Here is a 20007-nt window from a genome sequence, read left to right as displayed (position 1 = left end):
TTTGGGTAAGAAATGATAATTTATGCAAGAATAAAATTTGATAGAGACTATAAGATGTTTTTAGATGATTTTTAGATCTTAAAAAGTTAGTTTGTGTGTATCTCAACTTATAATTTAAATGGAAATGTGATTGTGTTGATGCTATGTATTATGTATGGTGGATTTGTAAGGAAACTAAAGCATTTTGAAGTTCACTCCTCAGTTGTTTTTGCTAGGTATAATTACAGACTGTATACTTATAGAGTCTAGGTTGATTTTGAACTTAATAATGGCAACAAGATTGCGGGAAGAAGGAAGAATTGCTTATCATTCAAGATTGGACGTTAAAGGTAGTAAATCTAGCAGAGATGGCGAAAATTTCAATATATTGGAAAGACTGTTCAGAAGAGAAATACAAGTCGAAATGGAGAAGATGGACTGACTATATTTAAAATAAACATTGGACGAAGGAACTTTAATTAGTCTAGGAATGAATAAGGAATGTTATAGTTTATCTAAATTTGGTTTAATAAAAGGGGAGTTAAAGTACAAGAGGGAGCAAAGATGCTATAGTTACTTAGCCTATGTTAGTGTATGATTGTTAAAGGTTTATACCCTGTATTTGCTTTGGGAAGTTGGGGGGAGGGAGGTTTGGAGGGGTGGTAGGGTTGGGGTGGAGGGAGGAGAGGGGAAGGGGAAAATATTTGTAAAAATTTATTAAAACTTTTCAATAAAAAAAGGTAAATAGAACAGCAGGGGGGGGGGGGAAATCAGCTGTGCCATGCAATTAAAATGAGCTAGAAAGCAGGAAATAAAGGACAGGATTGGGCAGGGCAGGTGAGCGGGGCCAGCTGATTGTCGAAGCTACCGCCCAAACCGGTCCAAACTGGCTGAATACCACCTCTGATTAAATAGTTTTATGTCAATCTAACAAGGAGACTACAAAAAGAAGACCTTTGTCAGGATAGCATTATAAATAATGCCACCAAACCAACTGGGATTATCAGCCAAAGAACCTGTCAGCCTCTTGGAGAACAGATGCTTAATTATGGGCGGATGACACAAATGGACATTTATTAGGAGAAAAGCACCTGTTTGGGACAGTGAATGGGGAGGGTTTGATAACAGCCAACCACAACTAGAATAGTTTTTTTCTTCTTCCAGCTAACCCAAAATGACAATTCTTGTATTTGTAAAAGGAATAAAAAATGTCTAGTTTATAAAGAGCAGATTCAACAGAGGCAATGAACAATCTTTCAGAATAAATGTTCTCCTGTTATTGTTGCTGCTGGCCCTTTTCTAAATAAAACAGTTGTTTTGATTGCAAGTGAATTGAGTGGTAAGATTTATCTGCTTTCGCCTGGCTTGGGGAAGGAAAAACAACTGAACTTTTCACACATTAAGGCTTTGTTATTTAGTATGAGCTGAATTTATAATTTCCTTCTTTCCATTTCCATAATTCTTACCCAGATTGTAGGTGGGGAGAAGACGACCCTGTTGCCTAGGACTATTTGGTTTTAGTATAACTCTTGAAGTACATTGGAGAAAAGACATAGATTTGCAATTCTGTCACTTTTTAGAACTTCTGCCTAAATTTCATTAGCAAAAGTCAAGAACAACAGTTCATTGCAGATGCACAAAAGGAAAAGAGAATTAGGCTTTTCCCTTTCAATAGCAAGAGCAATGGCACTTAAACTTATATACTGTTTCGTAGTGCTTTACAGCCTTCTCTAAACAGTTTACAAAGTCAGCTAATCTGGATCTCTATTTCACTGACCTCAGAAGGATGGAAGGCTGAGTCAACCTTGAGCCGGTCAGGATCGAACTCCTGGCAGTGGGCAGAATTAGCTGCAATACTGCATTCTAAGCACTGCACCACCATGGCTCTTAACAAATGTCCTCCCCTTCAACAAATGTCCTCCACTTATTTTTCTAAATAAAAACCTATGTGTATAAGCATCATAATCAGAGGTGGGTTCCTACTGGTTTGGCCGAGTAAGTAGCAACTCGGCCAGCCACACTCCCAAACCAGTTCTATTGGCGGCGCCTATGGTGCCGCTATCTTGTTTTTTGCTTCTGCGCATGCTCAGAAGCATTTTTATCCCTACTGCACATGCGTGTGTAGCGTGCATCAATCACGTGTGTGCCCAAAGTGCATCCCTGAGCGAACCGCTAGTAGAAGAATCCGGAACCCAGACCTGATCATAATGTGCTTTCTTTATCTTATTCACAGCTTGTGTCAGCATCACAATCTTTTAATACATTTGCTTGCAGATGTCAAGGCCTTGAATAAAAGCTGGCAAAAAGATTTCCTTAAGCTTCCCTAAATTAAAAGATGGGCGAAGAAACATATAAAATATTAGTTAATATTAGCAACACATAACATGGTTAAGAAGTTGATCTCAGTGTGTCTGAGAATGCACCAAGAAATAAATAGAAAGCAGGCAAATCGTCAGTATTTAAAAATCCATGAAAAAATGATCAAGCAAACAATCCAGAAAAATAGGAACTAATAACAATACTAATATCTGTAGTATTCGTGTATTTAATAGCAAACGTGTGTCCTGAACCTGTAAATGTGTGTTCTGAACCTGGATCCATACTTTCTTTCTCAACCTTTTTCTGAAAATGAATGTTTTTTTATATCTGTCTGATTTACTAGAAGATAGTCTACATTATTCTTTTTTATCTCTATAGTGCTGTTGGTACTTCTGTTTTCATGATTCACTTTTTACTTTCCTGCATCCTTTTAAACACAAAAATGCAGGGTTTTTAAAACTCTATTTGAAATCAATAAAGTATTATTATTTTTTTCAATTTTATATGCCAAATGCACATCTACAAGTAAAAGGCTTTCCTGTTCATGCCGGTTCTTCTCGTCTTTCAGCCCATTATTGAACTTTCCAACTCTTTCCAGTATTTTCCTAAACCCTGTTCCACATATACATGCATTCCTGTTATTTTGGTACCAGCCTATGCTTTCAAGATTGCAACTTGCAATCTTTGTAGACAAAGTCAGGGATACATATATTCACTTCCCAGGTCAATCGGCCACAAATCTCATTAAAACCTAATAGGTGTCTTCTGATATTATATAGCCTTGGCAAGGGTGCCTGCCATAATTATTATGTGTCATCATATCGGTGTCAATTCTCAGTGATCACAAAGGTATATTTTCTCTAGAATGATCTGTCCTCAGCCTGGTTCTTCAGGGCTTCTAACACTTCTCCGTAGCTGCTGTAAATGTGTCCCTTCACTTTTGCAGCTTTCTTTTTGTCCTTTAATCTTTCCCAGCTTTATGGACGTCTCAAGAGGGCTAGATCTTCACATAATCTGTCCAAGGTATGAGACTGATCAATTGTGCAACTGAGTGTTCTATGATCTGTTTGTTTGTTTTCCTGGCTGTCCCTGGTATTTTCAGGAGCCTTTTAGCCACCAAAATTCTTTTCAGAAGTCCCCCCTCCCTCCATCACAAGTATTAGTTGGATGTGTATGCTAGGTTTATTTATTAAATAGAAGTTAACCTTTGTGTTCCTCTGGCGCAAACAGTTTTGGGTCACAAGCACATTCATACCTATGCAGGTAATCCTTGTTTAGTGACTGGGACCAGTCATTTGGCCATTAAATGAAGAAGTCACTAAATGAAGTCATGAATGTACTTAGGATCTTATTTCAGCTGTTCTTCACTTTGCAGTGAAGTTGTAAATGCAAAGATTGGTCATAAAGTTGCTTTTCCTCACCACTGTAACTGCAAATGGTCACTAAATGAAGCAGTTACTAAATGACGCCTGGCTGTAAAACACCATGTGATATGAAGATGTTGTTACATCTTTCATGTGGTAGGGTTAGCAATTGGTAGTTGGTAGATTTAAATAATGGTCTATCAGAATTAGAATCTATAGATTTATACTATGTTCAGCTGGCAGTGTTGTAAATGCTTTAGCTTTAAGTCCCTTAGAGGCAGTGGTGGGGATTCAAAATTTTTTACTACTGGTTCTGTGGGTGTGGCTTGGTGGGCGTGGCAGGGGAAGGATACTGTAAAATCTCCATTCCCTCCTGATCAGCTGGAAGGTGGGAGGCAGAGAATAGATGGGGGCAGGGCCAGTCAGAGGTGGTATTTACCAGTTCTCTGAACTACTCAAAATTTCTGCTACTGGTTCTCTAGAACTGGTCAGAACCTGCTGAATACCACCTCTGCTTAGAGGTTTAGTAAAGGCTTAAAAAAACACAAAAGTCAGCCATGCCTACTATCTCCTGAACAAAATACAGAGGAATCTTGAAGCCAGCATGTGTGTTGCCTAAAGAGTCTTGAGATGGCACAGTCCTTTAGCCATGACCCCCACATTGTTGGTGTCTGTCTCTCTCTCTCTCTCTCTCTCTCTCCCTCCCTCCCTCCCTCCCTCCCTCTCTCTCTCTCTCTCACACACACACACACACACACTCTAGTGATATCCAGAAGAGGTAGGACAGCAAAGGTGAAAGAGTCAACAATAATGTTATCCATGCAAAAATTAGGGCAGAATTATGTTACTCCAATAGGCCCAATAGAGACAAGAGAAGGGCTACCAGTGAATTTCATGTTGTGTTTTTTTTTCCCCTGTGAGGATTAAAATATAAATTGGCTGCATTTTTGCTCAGCGGTTCTATGCCATCATAAAGGCAAATAAAGTTACTCTGGTCGTTTCCACAAAAATGGTAAATTACCATAAAGGAAATATGGAAAGAGAAGCCACAAATGAGCATGGTTGTTTCTTTCCTTCCAAGGAAGGTGTTTCTTTGGCACTAATGTGTGTTGCAGAGCACTCTGTACATATGCTTTGCATGCTAGCCATTCCTTTCGGCAGTGAGCTAATCATGCTGCATTGCCACCGCATCAAAATCTCTTAGACAAAATCTCTTGATCGCCATGATAACAAACATGCATTCTTTCTGAGCTTCTTCCATGTTCTAAAGCTAAGTAGTTGTGATGCCAAGTTCTATTTCCCCGACTACTAAAAGACTTGCTTAATTGAAAAGAAACCTGACAGAAACAGCAGGAGCGTTCAGACACAATAGAATCAGTGCATCTTATTATGTAATTTAATTTTATGAAGCGGGGCTTCGGTTCCAAAAGAAAGTTCAATGCTTAATCTAGGCCTAAGGTGGGAGCTTCAGTTGTGTCGTTGGTGCTGCGCTGGAGTTTCCATTCAGATCTAAATAAGCACCTCTTTATTGTAAGGGCTTCTCTCCAATCCCTGTTAGAAAATTCTGCTGCCTTTTGGGCACGGAAGCTGTGGAGGCTGGCACCAAGCTGGGCTGGCTGTAATTTGTGTTAATTGACAAATGTAGAGTTTCCTAGGAACTGCATAGGGGGCATTCTACCACTTCATTACACACACAACACACAGACAGACAATTACATGTTTGTTTCTGCATGCTTCAAACCTAGACCCAGGAGCCCCTATGTTGAGACTTTCAGGTTAATAATGCCTAATATCAGATAGTTGAAAAACAAGTAAATCAAAACAGTGAAAGTCCCCTATTAAATCAGCTTCGAGGTCATTGGAAGATCTACCTATTGTTTGTAAAGCTCTTTGCAATCCTCTTGTGATAAGGTGAAACAGAAAAATAGTGAAAAGTAAAATGGGTGCACACAGGTTTTGCATATGAGAAATAATGTATGTTAACTACAGTGAGTTTTTCTTTGGGCTTGTGTTCATGTTCCTCTCTATGATACAAATGTCTCCCAATAATTATTTCTTTCTGCCTTCCTGTCCTCATGATAGCAATAGCACTTAGACTTACCGTATTTTTCAGAGCATAAGACGCACCAGAGTATAAGACGTACCAAGGTTTTGAAGAGGCAAATTAAAAAAGAATAGTTTTTGCAAAGCTCTCCCAAATGGCCCATTTTTTTTTTGCAAAAACAGGCCCGTTTTTTGTAAAAGAAATAGCCTGCATAGCCTTTAGGAGGCTTATAGAGCGCTCCTGGGGGCTAGAGGGGCAAAACTGAGCCAAAAAAAGCCCATTTTCCCCTCATTTCTGCCCTCCCCAGCCCCCGGGAGCACTCTGAAAGCCTCCTAAAAGCTATGCACAGCCATTTGGGTGAAGGGGGAGGGGTTTCAGGAGACAAAAAAATGCTGTATTCAGTGTATAAAACGCACCCAGATTTTCAGTCTCTTTTTTTGAGGGAAAAAGATGCATCTTATATCCCAAAAAATATGGTATATACTGCTTCATAGTGCTTTACAGCCCTCTCTAAGTAGTTTACAGAGTCAGCCTATTGCCCCCAACATTTTACCCACCTCGGAAGGATGGAAGGCTGAGTCAACCTTGATCCTGGTGAGATTCGAACTGCCAAATTGCAGGCAGCGTGCAGTCAGCAGAAGTAGCCTGCGGTACTGCACTCTAACCACCGCGCCACCACGGCTCTTAATAATGCTGCCTTCTTCTCATCTCCAGATCATAGTTGAGACAGCTTACTCATCTTTAGTGGTTTCAGATTTAAAGTAGCATCTTCTCTCTTCTTCTATCACAATTTTTGCCCTGGACACTATTCAGGATACTTCATTGATTGATGTGATTGTCAATATGGGCATGCATGGAATGTACTCATCTCTTATTGGTCACTTTAGTCTGCTGCAGACATCCCCCTTATATCTGGTTCCTGGCCATTGCATGTCCTGTGGCCATTTTCACTTGGACTATAAGAGACACAGGAACTGGCTTCCATGGCAGTATTTCCCTCTAAGTGGTGCTTTGTGGCTTGTCAAGTCTTATGTTCTCCCTGCAAACATGTGTTCCATATTCTTATGGGAAAAAAACCCAATATTTGCTTGCTAAAGAAAGCTGTAGCGCTTAAGAGAACACTAGCCCAAGATTGCACAGAAGGTCAATTAAAACTGGGAAAGAATTAGATTTTGTCAGCTTTGCATTGCTGATTCTGTTCTGAGAGTCTGCATCCCAGCCCTTCTGTGATTTCTCCCAACGAAAGTTTCACCTGGCTATACTTTGTACTGCTTTCATTACTTTGGGAGTGAGGCCATTTTGATTACTTAATTCCTATTCTGTGGCCATCCACAACCCGTATCTAGATATTGCCAGTTACATAAATGAAAATGGACTTATTTGTAGTGCTTCCATTCCATTATTTAGATGGAGCTTGCTTGCTACTGATCACTCTTTTTGCTTCACCTCACCCCTAAACTTGTAATCTATCAGCTGGGTATTTTTTGCCCAGAGGTATAGCCCTCTGTTAGAAGAGGCAGAAGTAGTTTAATCTGTGACCTATTAATTAGGCAACTTGAAGATGGAATAACATACCTTTCCAGTCAGCTCCTTATATTCATCTAAATCTATCCTCTTTATGCTAGCTAGAACCATAGATGGTCATTTTTCCACCAGAAGTCAATATTTTGCACAGTAAAAGGGAAAACAAAACTGGGGAAATCCCCATTACTTTCCTTAACTTGTCCTGTATAAAACATTGTAGTGAAGGAAAGCAGCAGTCATGGGTTTTATTAGTGCGTCAGAAGGGGTTTCAGCAATCAAAGCTACAAATTTTCTGCCAACATCCTTTAATGTTAATAATCTTTATCAAATCCACTTGGCTATATGAGGTTCTCTGAGAGACTCATAACTTCCATTCTATTGATACCATTCTTTTTAACTTCTGGGCATTAAATATATAAACAGCATGTCTGTTTCCTTGCTATTGGGCCTGTTGCAATGATGCTTCATACAATATAAAACTAAATGGATATTAGTGTAAAGCAACTGTGAAATGGACTCATACATTTTATTGATTTCTTGAGAATTCACATGAAAACTAAGAAAACTAGAGACTTTCATTTCTGGAATTTGAGAGGCTGGCTTGGCTCACCTATAAACAGGCAATAAATGTGCACAATAGAGGTTCAATCATTTATATAGGATTTACTGGAAACAGGATGCATATACTTTGGATCATGCCAAGATTATCCTCTGTAGTGTTGCTCTCCAGCATGCAAAATAGGATGGTGTGTTGCATTCAGCCAACTCTGGAATCCCAAGTGGAAAAGTATGGCTGAGAAACAGCTGAGGAATATCAAACTGAAGCCATCTTTGAAAGCAGACCAAATCTAAACTTGAATCACCCTGAAGCTTAGTTGATATTGATAGACCCACAGAGAGGCTGTGCCTGCAAGACATTTCTCTCCAAATCCTTTGCAGAATGAAAAAGCTATTAGGGATTGATTAGATAGAAGAGAGCTGTACTTTTGTGACAGGCAAATGGTGAATTTAGTGTAGCACTCACAACATTGGAGGAGGCTATGCTAAATAATATATGCCAGGACTATTCCAGAGCTCAGCGTTTTTCATATATATGTGTATGTATGTATGTATGTATGTATGTATGTATGTATGTATGTATATGCAGGTCTTGGCGTATTCGGGTTTTTTCCCATGTAAGATTGATCTTGGAGACGTTTCAACGAGGTTCCAGTCACCATCTTCAGGTTGATGCCTTCAGCTTCGTGCTTGTGTGAGCAAAGCGTGATCAGAGCTGTCGTCTTTCTATAAATATTGGTGTGTGGGTGTGGAGTGCTGGCTTTGTTGCTGTAAGCGGGTTGGTTGGCTGTGTTGTTACATCTTGATTAGTTGATGGAGTTGATGTATGCAGATTAGTCGGCTGTTTCGTAACATCCTGTGTGGCTAAGGTACTAGCTGTGTGCCCATTAGTTTTTTGTGTTGTAACGACTTGGGTAATGGGCTGTGTGATGACATTCTGAGCTCTAGTGTCTGGTAGGTGGGAGGTATCATCATATTTATTCATGTTGTGGGAGTGTTTCTCTATTATCTCCCACCTACCAGACAGCTGGAAACCAGCCCTAGTCAACAAACGAGTCCCAGCCGCGAAAACCGACACCGGACCCAGAACAACACAGGACGCCACCACCAATCACCCTCACCAGACTCAAACCCAAATCCATCCCATAGACGAAATGTAACCACCACCCAGAAGCCAAACCACGGCGGCATCACCAACTACTGCACCTCCCTCCGACCCCCACACAAAGCAAACTGACACACGCCATGAACACATGGCCAGACTGCAAACTCAGAGCCAAACCAAAGCCCGGGATGTTACATCACAGCCATCTGCTCAGGACATTACATCACAGAACTCAGGAGGTTACAACGCAAAGGCTCAGGTTGTTACAATGCAGCCAACCTCCCAGGATGTTGCAGCACAGGACTCAGGATATCACTACATTAGAGCTCAGGATGTCATGACACAGCCCATTACCCAGGTCGTTACAACACAAAAGACTAATGGGCACACAGCTAGTACCTCAGCCACACAGGATGTTACGAAACAGCCGACTAATCTGCATACATCAACTCCATCAACTAATCAAGATGTAACAACACAGCCAACCAACCCGCTTACAGCAACAAAACCAGCACTCCACACCCCCCCACCAATATTTATAGAAAGATGGCAGCTCCGATCACACTTTACTCGCACAAGCACGAAGCTGAAGGCAACAGCCTGAAGATAGCAAGTGGGACCTTGTTGAAACATTGCCAAGATACTCTCAATCTTACATGGGAAAAGACCCAATATGCCAAGACCTGCATACCTGTACTCGTGTAAGTATGTATGTATGTATGTATGTATGTATGTATGTATATGAGTATGAGTATGAGTATGATATGAATATGAATATGAATATTGCCCCAGAGCAGGAAAGGTAAATGTGGAGTTACTCAGAGTAGGAAGGTTGTAGCATTTCAGTTCTTGCTTGGAAAATTATCATCACTTATGCTGGATGTTCAAGTTTGTCTGTCTCTGCAGCTGTTTGCTCCACAGCTTTCATGCCAATTGAGTAGAAAAATCAAAATCTTTTTACTCGCCATACCTTCCTAGCACCTCACTCATTTTATACTTTTCAGTACCCTGACTGTATATCTGTATATCTATGCTCATCCAAATCAACAAAGAAAAATGGAACAGGAGGAAAGCAAATCACCCCAATATCACTGCATTGAAAAGCTTTTAATCGATTGCTCCTTTTTCTGCAATTGGCAAGGTTTTAATTGGGCTGTCCTTAGTGTAATGCTGCTTTATTCTCTAATTCTCTAGTTTTATGGGTCTGAGCCTTGTTTCAATGTAATCTCTCATCACTCTGCATGGTTTCATTTCAAATAAAATGAAATCAATATATAATCATTTGGATTCCAGGGGTAGCCCATACCTAGATGAAACTTGCTCCTATGAAGCACAGACAATCAGTCTGCTTTTTCCAACCAAAATAGAAACCAAGGAACCTTCCTTGATTAAAGGTTGTTCCAAAGGCAGTAGCCACCTTTGAAGATTTTCCCCTTCATTACTATTTCTTATCCCCTCATTCTCAGGGGCAGTGGGATTTGAATGTGAGCAAATTCCCACTAGTTTCTCTGGAACTAGAGTTCATTAGAGAGCAGATTACAGTATAGACTACTAAATTTAGAATGAGGGAGGTGGAGAGAATGGGTGGATGTATGTAGAAGAGAAAGAGAAGGATGGGAAACAATGGGATTTTTTTTTGCCTATTATATTTTTGTCCACAACTCTGTCTAACCCACATACTTAACCTGTGGTGTGGCTGGTATTCAGTCATTTGTTAACACCCCAACAGCAATGCTAGTCTCTTAAAGTGAAATGATTCTCAGAGACATCCGTTGATGCAACCTCAATGGATTCCCAGTAAGTGAATTTGAGGCCATTCTACACTACAGAATTAATGGTGTAGGCACTAGTCAAATTGTGCTGTCTGTGAGTAGTTTAGCTATCTTTGTCTGTGAATTAAAGTAAGTTTGCTTTCTTCCTAGATCTGAATCTATTTGTCTGCCAAGGTTGTTGAAGTTCTTCTCTGAAAGAATGTAAACATGCCCTCAGTTCAGGCTGGACACCTCTGACTACAGTCATTCAATTTTCTTGGCAATGATACAAAAGTGGTTGGTCATTGTCTTTCTGAGGAATACCCGTATTTTTTAGACGATAAATCGCTCTGGACTATAAGACATAGTTTTTGGGGAGGAAAATGAGAAGAAGAAAAATTCTGCCTCTGACTACCAGCATCCATGGTATTCAGCTGGCTAGCTTCCTGTCAGTGTGTGAGAGTTCATGACTTGGAACACATGGTAACAAGGTCAGTCAATTAATAGGCATAGCAACTAAATCAGCCAATGAGGCCTATTTGGACTCTGAAACAGTATTTGCTGTGTGAACAACAAGGAGACAGGAAGGAGCCCGGCTTAGCTGAGAATGGAAAGTGAAACTGCTTGTGTTTTGCTTGTATTTACTGCTACCTTGGAAAACCTGCTTTTGGTATTGTATATTATTCTTATTTTGAATCCTGCTGAATCAGTTACTGTGCTTTCTGAATGTGATTGCTGTTGCAAACTCTGACCAGCTAGGTCAGCTTCAGCACTTATTGCAGCCTGATTCAGCACAGCTGATTGGCGGACTTCCGGAATACCCCCAATCTGCTGTTCCAGGCTGCAGGGATTGCCACAGACCATCGCTGCCTCCATGTCTCACAGTTTTTGGCCTCTGTTGGGGGCTACATTCGGTGTATAAGATGCACCCAAATTTTCACCCTTTTTTGGGGGGGAGAAAGGTGCGTCTTATACTCTAAAAAAATACGGTACTTTTTCATGTTCCAATCCAGGAATTTGAGGGTGGTTCCCATCCTCCAACTATTAACCAGGTCTAAGTTTGCTTAGCCTTTGAATCAAGCAAAAGGGGAAGAAAAAACCCTTTGGTTGCTAACACCAAAGTTCTGCCTAAGTCAAAGTGATTATATATTTGTAATATAAATGAATGTTCTCCCCTGGGATACAAATGCCTCTTCTCCACCAATCCATGTATCAGTAAACAGCTTCCCATTCTTAAATTAAGAGACTTTCTGAGGTGATCTGTCAACTAGTCAGACTAAATTGGCAAATAAACTACAGTACTGCGATCTACCTCCTCAGAGGAAGATGGGCTCCCTTCCAATTTAATCCCATGTAATCTATATCTTATTTTTAACTGAGAACCGGAATAATGATATGGTTCATATCAGAAGGACACTCATCCTTCATAACCCCTTTATCATTGTGCCTTCTTGATGGGTAAAGTGTTTTTAGAGAGACCCAATTTGTGGAAGTACTAATTTCTCAGCTGCCAAAATTCTTCGTAAACATATTTAAACAAATTGGTGATAAGGAACAGAGTCAAACTTTCCAATTTGTGTTTAGCAGGTTTTTTTTTTAGGGGGGGGGTGTTTATAATTAGCAAGGTATAGAATTTGAGTGCGGATACGAAGATCATTAGGTGTGTTATTAATGACAATTGTGTATTTGGTGCATTATTATTTCTTTCAAGAGTGCAAAACATATAGAGAATGGCTTTTCTTTGGAATTCTATCGGTTTTTGCCAAAGAGTATGGTGAATAAATGCCAGAGAGAATAAATGGAGTCTCAGACTGAGTTCTCACAGAGAAATACATTTGCTCACATGCCACACGCACACATGTTCGCATATTCCTTCTACAGTATATATTATTCACCGGCTATTCTTGCTAAGATGTTCTTTGGGGCTAAGCAAGCCCTGAAGCTTAGTATAATAAAAGGAATCAAAGGCAGGATTTCTGTTCTTGCAAATACTACACAGCGGATGGTTCCACATTTAGCAGAGCTGACCCTATTAAAGCTGCCAAAGTGCTGCCAACATGCTTCTGTGATCATCTTTTTTGAAAAGAGATAAAATTATTCATCTTTTTTCCCCAACAAAGAATAAATGATCTGGCAGCAATCCAGACAAAGCAAAAAATATGCTAGAAAGGGGAAATTAGCTTAAATAAACATTCAAGCTCCAAAAACACAAGAGGAAAGGAGAACAGATATTTTTTTCCCATGGTTAATATAATTTTAATACCCTTTCTGTGTCCACTTTTGCAGTCATCACAGGATTTTTGCCCTTGAGCATCTTTGGAAGTTGTCCACATCTCGTGTTTATTATTCCAGCTGCTTTCCCATCATTTCATCATTTTATCTGATCACGGAGCTCTCAGAAGACCATACCATAATCTCATAGCAAAATCTCAAGATGAAACCCCGATTCGTGTTTTGCTATCTGCATGTCAAGGTGAAACTGGAAGAATATGATAATTTTGCTATCCCCAGAAGGTGGGCAGTAAAAGATACTAATTGCATTTCACTGAAGGCTTCAGAAACAGTCAGCAGCTGGGAAGCTGAGAAGAATGCTGATGTTATTCCTATCAAGAAAGATTTCTCCCTTTTTCCTCTTCCGTATTCCCCACCTTCACACACACACACACACACTTTTATTTTGTTTACAAACCTATTATAGAACCTAGGAAATGAAGTGGATGGGGGAAACATAAAATCAGCTAAAGACTTTATGATATCCATTATATTCTGCAAGCTGTAGATACCCAAACATTTCCTTGCTATCAGCAGTAATGATTTATTGATTTTATCACTCTCCGTGGTTTCTATGGCTAAAGGACCTCATCCAGCTCATTATATTTTCTGCTCAAATGCCATGCAGAATCCTTTTTCCAGGACACCATAGAGAAAATGAAATATATCTCCACTAGGGTTATAAATTTCAAGCATACATAGAAGCATTGAAGAAGCGTGCATCATTGCTGAGAAATGCGTCAGGGTACATAAAAACCTGTCTTGGGCAACAGCGACAACTCCATACCTTGGCATACACGTTCTTGCACAGTTTGAGGATGGAATACTTATCACATTTGTAGGAGACAGAAAACCGGATGGGAAGGACAGAAATAAAATTTAAAATTAGTTTAGGAGGTTAGATAAATGGATGGCATGAAACTTAGCGGAGACAAATGCAAAAAAAAATTATTATTTAATAGACAGAAGTGAAACACATAGATTTATAATGGACAATACCCGACTGGATAATAATACCTATGAAAAAGATATTTGAATATTAACTAGTTGCGGACTAGATACTGAGCAAGTGTGATGTGGCTGGAGAAAAGACAAATGCAATTTTAGATCATAGTAATAGAAGTATAATTTCTAACATACAAAAAATGACTGTCCTTCCTCTTTTGTGCTAATCAAATACCAGTTTGATCTTTTTTTTTTCTTTTTATGATTCTCTATTTGGGGTAGAGTCAGGATGACTGGAGGGAGCTAAGCATTTACTGGCTAGATGCTCTTCCTGTCACCTATGCAGAGTTTGCAGCAGATATTTTGTCTTTGCACCCTAGCAAAGAAATATCTGCTGCTACCTAATATTGAACTCTAAACCTCCTGAGCGGGAGGCAAGCATCTTCACCACCGGGCCACCACGCTGCTTCAAATCCCACTTTGAGTAATTCTGGCAAATTCTAGGGACCGCATTTTAGGGAAATTTAGACAAACTGAAACAAAGAAGGGGAATCAAAATTATTAAGGATTGAAAAATTAGAAAGATTAAAAGATCCAGAATGTTTAACCTTGAGACAAGAAGATTGAAAGGAGATAGGACAACACTCTTCAGATACCTGAAAAAGTGACTCCTAAAGAAAGCCAAGGCCTCTTCTCTCTTGTTCCAGAAACCAGGACATGGAATAATGAATTGAAGCTACAGGAAGGCAGGTGATGATTGAATGTTAGAAAGACCTTTCTGACAATAAAAACAGTTTGAATGTGGAATTAATCATCTAGCAAAGCGGTGTGCTCCCTTTTATAAGATGGGTTCAAGCAGAGGTGGACAGCCACCTGTTGGGAAAGGTTTAATTTGGATTCCTGAACTGAGCAGGGAGGTGGAGCTTAATGGCCCTATGTGGTGCTTTCTGAAGCTGTGAACCCACTAGCATTATTTATTTATTTAAAATAATCTATGGCCACCCACTTGCCCAGGAACACAGGATGACTAATAAGGGTTGTAAACAGCAATACAAGAAACAGATAAAAATAGAACGTAGTAAAGTAAAACAAATTGTGCCAGGAACCATCCCACACCATATAATTGTAGCTGGTTCATCTACCTTACTGGTCCATGATGAATCAGTCATCAGGGTCTTCTTAAAGTTTGGGGGCTAGCCAAATTTCTAGGAATCTAGGTTTGTATCCTTACCCTTTGCCACACAGAGACACAGACATACAAACAAACAAACAAAAACAACCCATCCTGAAGGATTCCACCCAGCCATTCCAAGGTCCGAAAATCCTACATCTGCCTCTTTTATCTCCACTGGAATTCACTTCCAGAGCTACGAGGTGACAGAAGGCCAGAGCTACTGATTGCTCAGACATTGAGGGGATAAAAATGAAGAAGTACGAGGAACAGTTGTGCCCTGCAGGTATTTCTCCATCACAAGCAGTGCACTGGGCCCAGTAAATTTCTTGGCTGAGTTGACAAAGAGGTAATTAATCTCGACAATTGGATGCAAGGGGAAGTAGGCTTATGGTATCTGGTTCGTTCTATAGCAACCTGGGTGACATAAAAAGTGGACAGGCATTTTTAAAAATGCATATGGTACTATAAAATGTATGTAATAAAAATGTATGCACTAAAATGAAACTGATGGCTTTCAACAGATAGATCATTATATATATATATAGGAAAAGGCATGCACGCTGCACAGGGAAGTGTATTTTCGATGTGTTCTTCCATGCAGGCTGGCTGTCATAAGGAAGTGATATTCACATTGAGTTAATTGTATCACAAAACATTCCCAGCTGATCTAATATTTCGCCTCCTCCTCCTCCATCACAACTTTTATCCACATGTCCTGTTCTGTTGAATTAATTAGTTTCCTAGAAGGGATTTTTAATAAGTCTGCAATTCATGGTTTGCATTATTATTTGAAGTTACCATCTTGCACTTATGAAAATATATTGGGAATGATAAAACTGTAAATCCTAGGAAATTATTGTCCTTGATTCTGTGGGAATTTAGATGATTTCAATCAGGATTTCAGGTCTCAAAATATACATTTGCACAAAGTTAAGCAGGTATTATAATTACACATAAGGGACGTGGTGGCTCAGTGGCTAAGATGCTGAACTTGTCGATCAGAAAGGTCGGCAGTTCGAATCCCTAGCACCGCATAAGAGTGAGCTCCTGTTACTTGTCCCAGCTTCTGCCAAACTAGCAGTTTGAAAGCATGTAAAAATGCAAGTAGAAAAATAGGAACCACCTTTGGTGGGAAAGTAACAGTGTTGTGTGCACCTTCGGCATTTAGTCATGCTGGCCACATGACCAGAGAGATGTCTTCGGACAGTGCTGGCTTCTCAGCTTTGAAACGGAGATGAGCACCACCCACTAGAGTTGGGAATGACTACCACATATGTGCGAGGGAAACCTTTACCTTTATCTATAATTACACGTATGTACACACCAGTGCTGGGATTCAAATAATTTAACAACCGGTTCTCTGCCCTAATGACCAGCTGAGTAGGCAGGGCTTGGTGGTCATGTGACTGGGTAGGTGTGGCCAACTCAACGTCACCCACATCAATGGGCGCTTCGCTTTAGCTGTCACAAAGTAATAAGGGTTAACCAGAGATGCAGTTTCTGTAAGCAGGGCAATAAATATTAGGCTAGAAACAACACCAGATTGTTTCCTTCCTGCCTTCCTTACAGGATTAGCCCTGTAAAGTGGAAAAAAACAAAATGAGATTTCTTCCAACAACCGGTTCTCCGAACTGCTTAGAAAGTTAACAACCGGTTCTCCCGAATAGGTGCGAACTGGCTGAATCCCACCACTGGTACACACTGACTTCCTAAGCTGCTCTATTCTTTAAACAAGGAAATATTGTCTGTTAACAAAGACCTTGAGGTCTCATATGTTGATCTTATCCGTCTTTCCATTCCATGGGAAAAGAAAAAAATACTGCTGTTGAGTACAGAAACATTCCATGGAATACAGAATTACTTAGAAGTGGTGTTGACAGGAGAGATAGAAATAAGGATCCAAGAACTGCAGGAATGAATGGGAGAGGGATAATCTATTAAACTATTTAGAAGAACACTCAGGAAGAATATTGGCTCAAAAAGTTTGTGTCCTTTCTTGTTTACATATTAATGCTTATAATGTGGGATATAAACAAGATAATCATAGTTTCTCGGTTATGCTGTATCCATCCACTGTGGATATAAAGAAAGCTTCCTTCCTTCCTTTTTTTCCTCCCTCCCACCCTCCTTTTCATTTTTGTTTTCTTTTTCTTTTACATCAAAAGTACTATTTTCTGATATGTGCTGATCCAAATGGGGATGCCTGATTTGCCTCTTGTGCAAATTAAGGCCAACTCCAATTAGCTACTGTGTGCTGGGACAGGAATGTCCCCAGTTACTGGTCACTTTCTTTCAAGGCCATTTAATCCTGGGTTTCTGGACCAGTAAAACTTTTTTTTAGCTTTTTTACACCAGGCCATTGAAAGAGTTTTGATTTTCTGGTTTTTGTTTTTCCTTTAAATTAGTTGCACAGACATTATCTAAAAGCAGGAAAACAGGAAAATGTGGGAAAGGAAAAATCGTAAGGAGAAAGGGTGGAGGATGGAAGATGATGTGTGTGTGTGCGCGCGTGCGTGCGTGCACCTGCGCATTCAGATTCATGTGGGCAGCTACTATTAAGCAAGCAACCCCTCAACATCTTCCTGCTAAATGTAAAGGATAGGAAGAAAAAAGCCAGCACACCTCCCCACAGCTCAGAGGCCCCTCCCAATTGTTTTAGACTAGAATCCAGTAATGCTTATGGCCTATGAAGCTCTTTGTCATAGTTTGCAAAATCAGGGGTCAAGAGAAGGCATTTCTTTGAACTACCTTCAAAGATCAGAATGCTCCACTTTGTGCTCCAGTTGTGCCCCTTCATGGATCAAAAGGCTCTTGTTTCAACCATTGAACTCCCATATTGACTACTGCAATATGCTCTGCCTGGGCCTATTCTTGTAGAGTATCCAGAAACTGCAGCTGGTACAGTACTGGTGCAAAGCAATTTTGGGTGCCCCTCTGGTTGTGCATGTAACACCTCTGCTACATGAGTTGCGTTGGGCACCGCTTTGCTTCCAGATCCAATTCAAGGTGTTGGTTATCATCTTTAAAGCCCTTCATGGCATGGGGCAGGTTACCCAAGGAACGAACTTGTCCCTATTTTATTGATCCACCCCCACCCAGTTAGCCTAGGAGGGTATGTTACAGACCCATTCAGTTAAAGAATGTTGACAGGCAGGGTTTAGAAAAAGAGCCTTCTCTGCCATTGTCCCTATCCTATGGACTATCTTACCCCTCCGAGCTGAGATGAGACCCCCTCTCATAGACTTTTGGAAAAGCATCAAAACCTGACTCTGCCAATTGCAGTAATGGTCTAAGAGTGTAATGCAACCTTGGGGGTGAGGGTTGGGCTGAAGATGCTCTCTCTGCCTTTTGAACTTTTCAATAGTTCTTTTTAACTGTTTGAATACTGATTTTAATTTTGCTTATAACTATGGATTTTGTATGATTTTAATATTTTTTTGCAAACCACCCAGTCAAGTAAATGTGACGAATGGCTATAGAATTTTAATAAAGGAAAGCGGATGATGAAACAATGTTATATGATATGACCCAAAGCAGCGCTCATCCTGACCAAGAAAATTCTGCAAGCTAGTAGGTTGCTAGACTGCATAATCTCTATGGCCCATTCAGAATCTATGTTTCTATGACAGCTGATGTTTGCACTTGCAAATGGAAATTGTGTGCCCTTAAAGAGACATCCTCTCAAAGAAAAGGGTCTGTTGCTGGATTTGGGAAAGAGGAGTCCATTAATCGGGAGCCATGACAACTGTTGTTTGGATAGAACAGCTGTTTGGTATTATTGGCCAAATTTGAAATCTGGGCACTGATTTCTTACTACTGGTACCAACACTGGCACTTTACTAGCTGGTGCCAGCACAGAAAACAAGCAGTTTCAGCTTGCTATGCAGGGTGGATCTCAGACCAATGCTCTCAAAGAATTCCATAGCAGAATAGAAAAAGTTAGATAGTAAATTCTGAAAGGAAAATGGCAAATAACCCCAATCCGCGGGAGGAGGGGGGACCAAAATGCAACAGAATAAACTTCTAAGAACTTAATGAAAATCTGGAAACCAACAGTTAGACCCCATTTGGAGTAGTTATGTTCAGTTCTGGGTACCAGACTTCTAAGAAAGCCTCCAAGAAACAGGTGTATAGAAAAGAAACCAAGATGATTAAAGGCGTATAAGAGAGTTGGAGGGGAGGGGGTTATGTTTAACCTTGAGAAAAGACAATTGAATGGGGATATAACATTGTTCAAGTACTTGAAGGGATGTCATAGAAAGGAAAATCGAGACCTGTTTTCTATCATCTCAGAACATGAAATAATGGTATCATGTTAGAAGAACATTAAAGAAAAGCTTCCTACACTAAGAGGAATTTGACAATAGAACTATTCATTAAGGCAGATTGTGAATTCTTTTGTCATCGGATAAGCAGCCATCAGTCTGGATTTAATTTGGATTTCTAAACTGAACAGGAATGGACTTTGGACTTGATTGCTAAATGGCACCTTCCAACTTGAGGTGGAAAACTCTGCCCCCAGGGCTCCTTCAGGTCAAGTTAGGCTCTTCAGATGAATCGTGGTGGATACAATTTGCCATCCTTCAACCTTGGGTTTAATCTACAATCAAGTGGGGTTGTCTGAATTTAATTCATGTTATTTTCCAATTTCTTTTCTGTTCCCTGGGATCTTTGCAGCAGAATAGTTAGGAAACAGAAAAAGATTTTAGAGGGACAATTCAGGACATTTGATTCTCAGAGACGAATGCATTCATTCCTTAAAAGGAGAGATGGATAAATATTGTATATCTTAAAAGCTTTTATTTCCAAGGCCGTCCAAATTCTGATCAAAGTACTAAGACAAATAGAAGTTGCCTATGCTTTTGACAGACAGGCTTTCTGCACGCTTTAGAACAGATAGGGGGAACCTTAAAATATTCCTTCCCAATAAAAACTGCTGGAAAGGGGGGGGGGGTGATTCACCTGGGAAGTAA

At 40.1% G+C, this 20007-nt stretch overlaps 1 long non-coding RNA gene across 1 annotated transcript in view; it reads left to right on the top strand.

Annotated features, from left to right (window-relative positions):
- Positions 1-10888, top strand: part of LOC309383493 — a 140342-nt gene extending 129454 nt beyond the window's left edge. Inside the window, exon 3 of the long non-coding RNA XR_014173860.1 lies at positions 10816-10888. This is a non-coding gene — a long non-coding RNA (uncharacterized lncRNA). The remainder of the gene's footprint in view (positions 1-10815) is intronic.
- The last annotated feature ends 9119 nt before the right edge of the window (positions 10889-20007 follow it).

Source organism: Natrix helvetica (genome assembly GCF_964273705.1).
Source record: "Natrix helvetica genome assembly, chromosome: 1".
Lineage (NCBI taxonomy): Eukaryota > Metazoa > Chordata > Lepidosauria > Squamata > Natricidae > Natrix > Natrix helvetica.
Note: the sequence above shows the minus strand (reverse complement) of the source record. Positions and strands in the feature narration are given on the sequence as shown.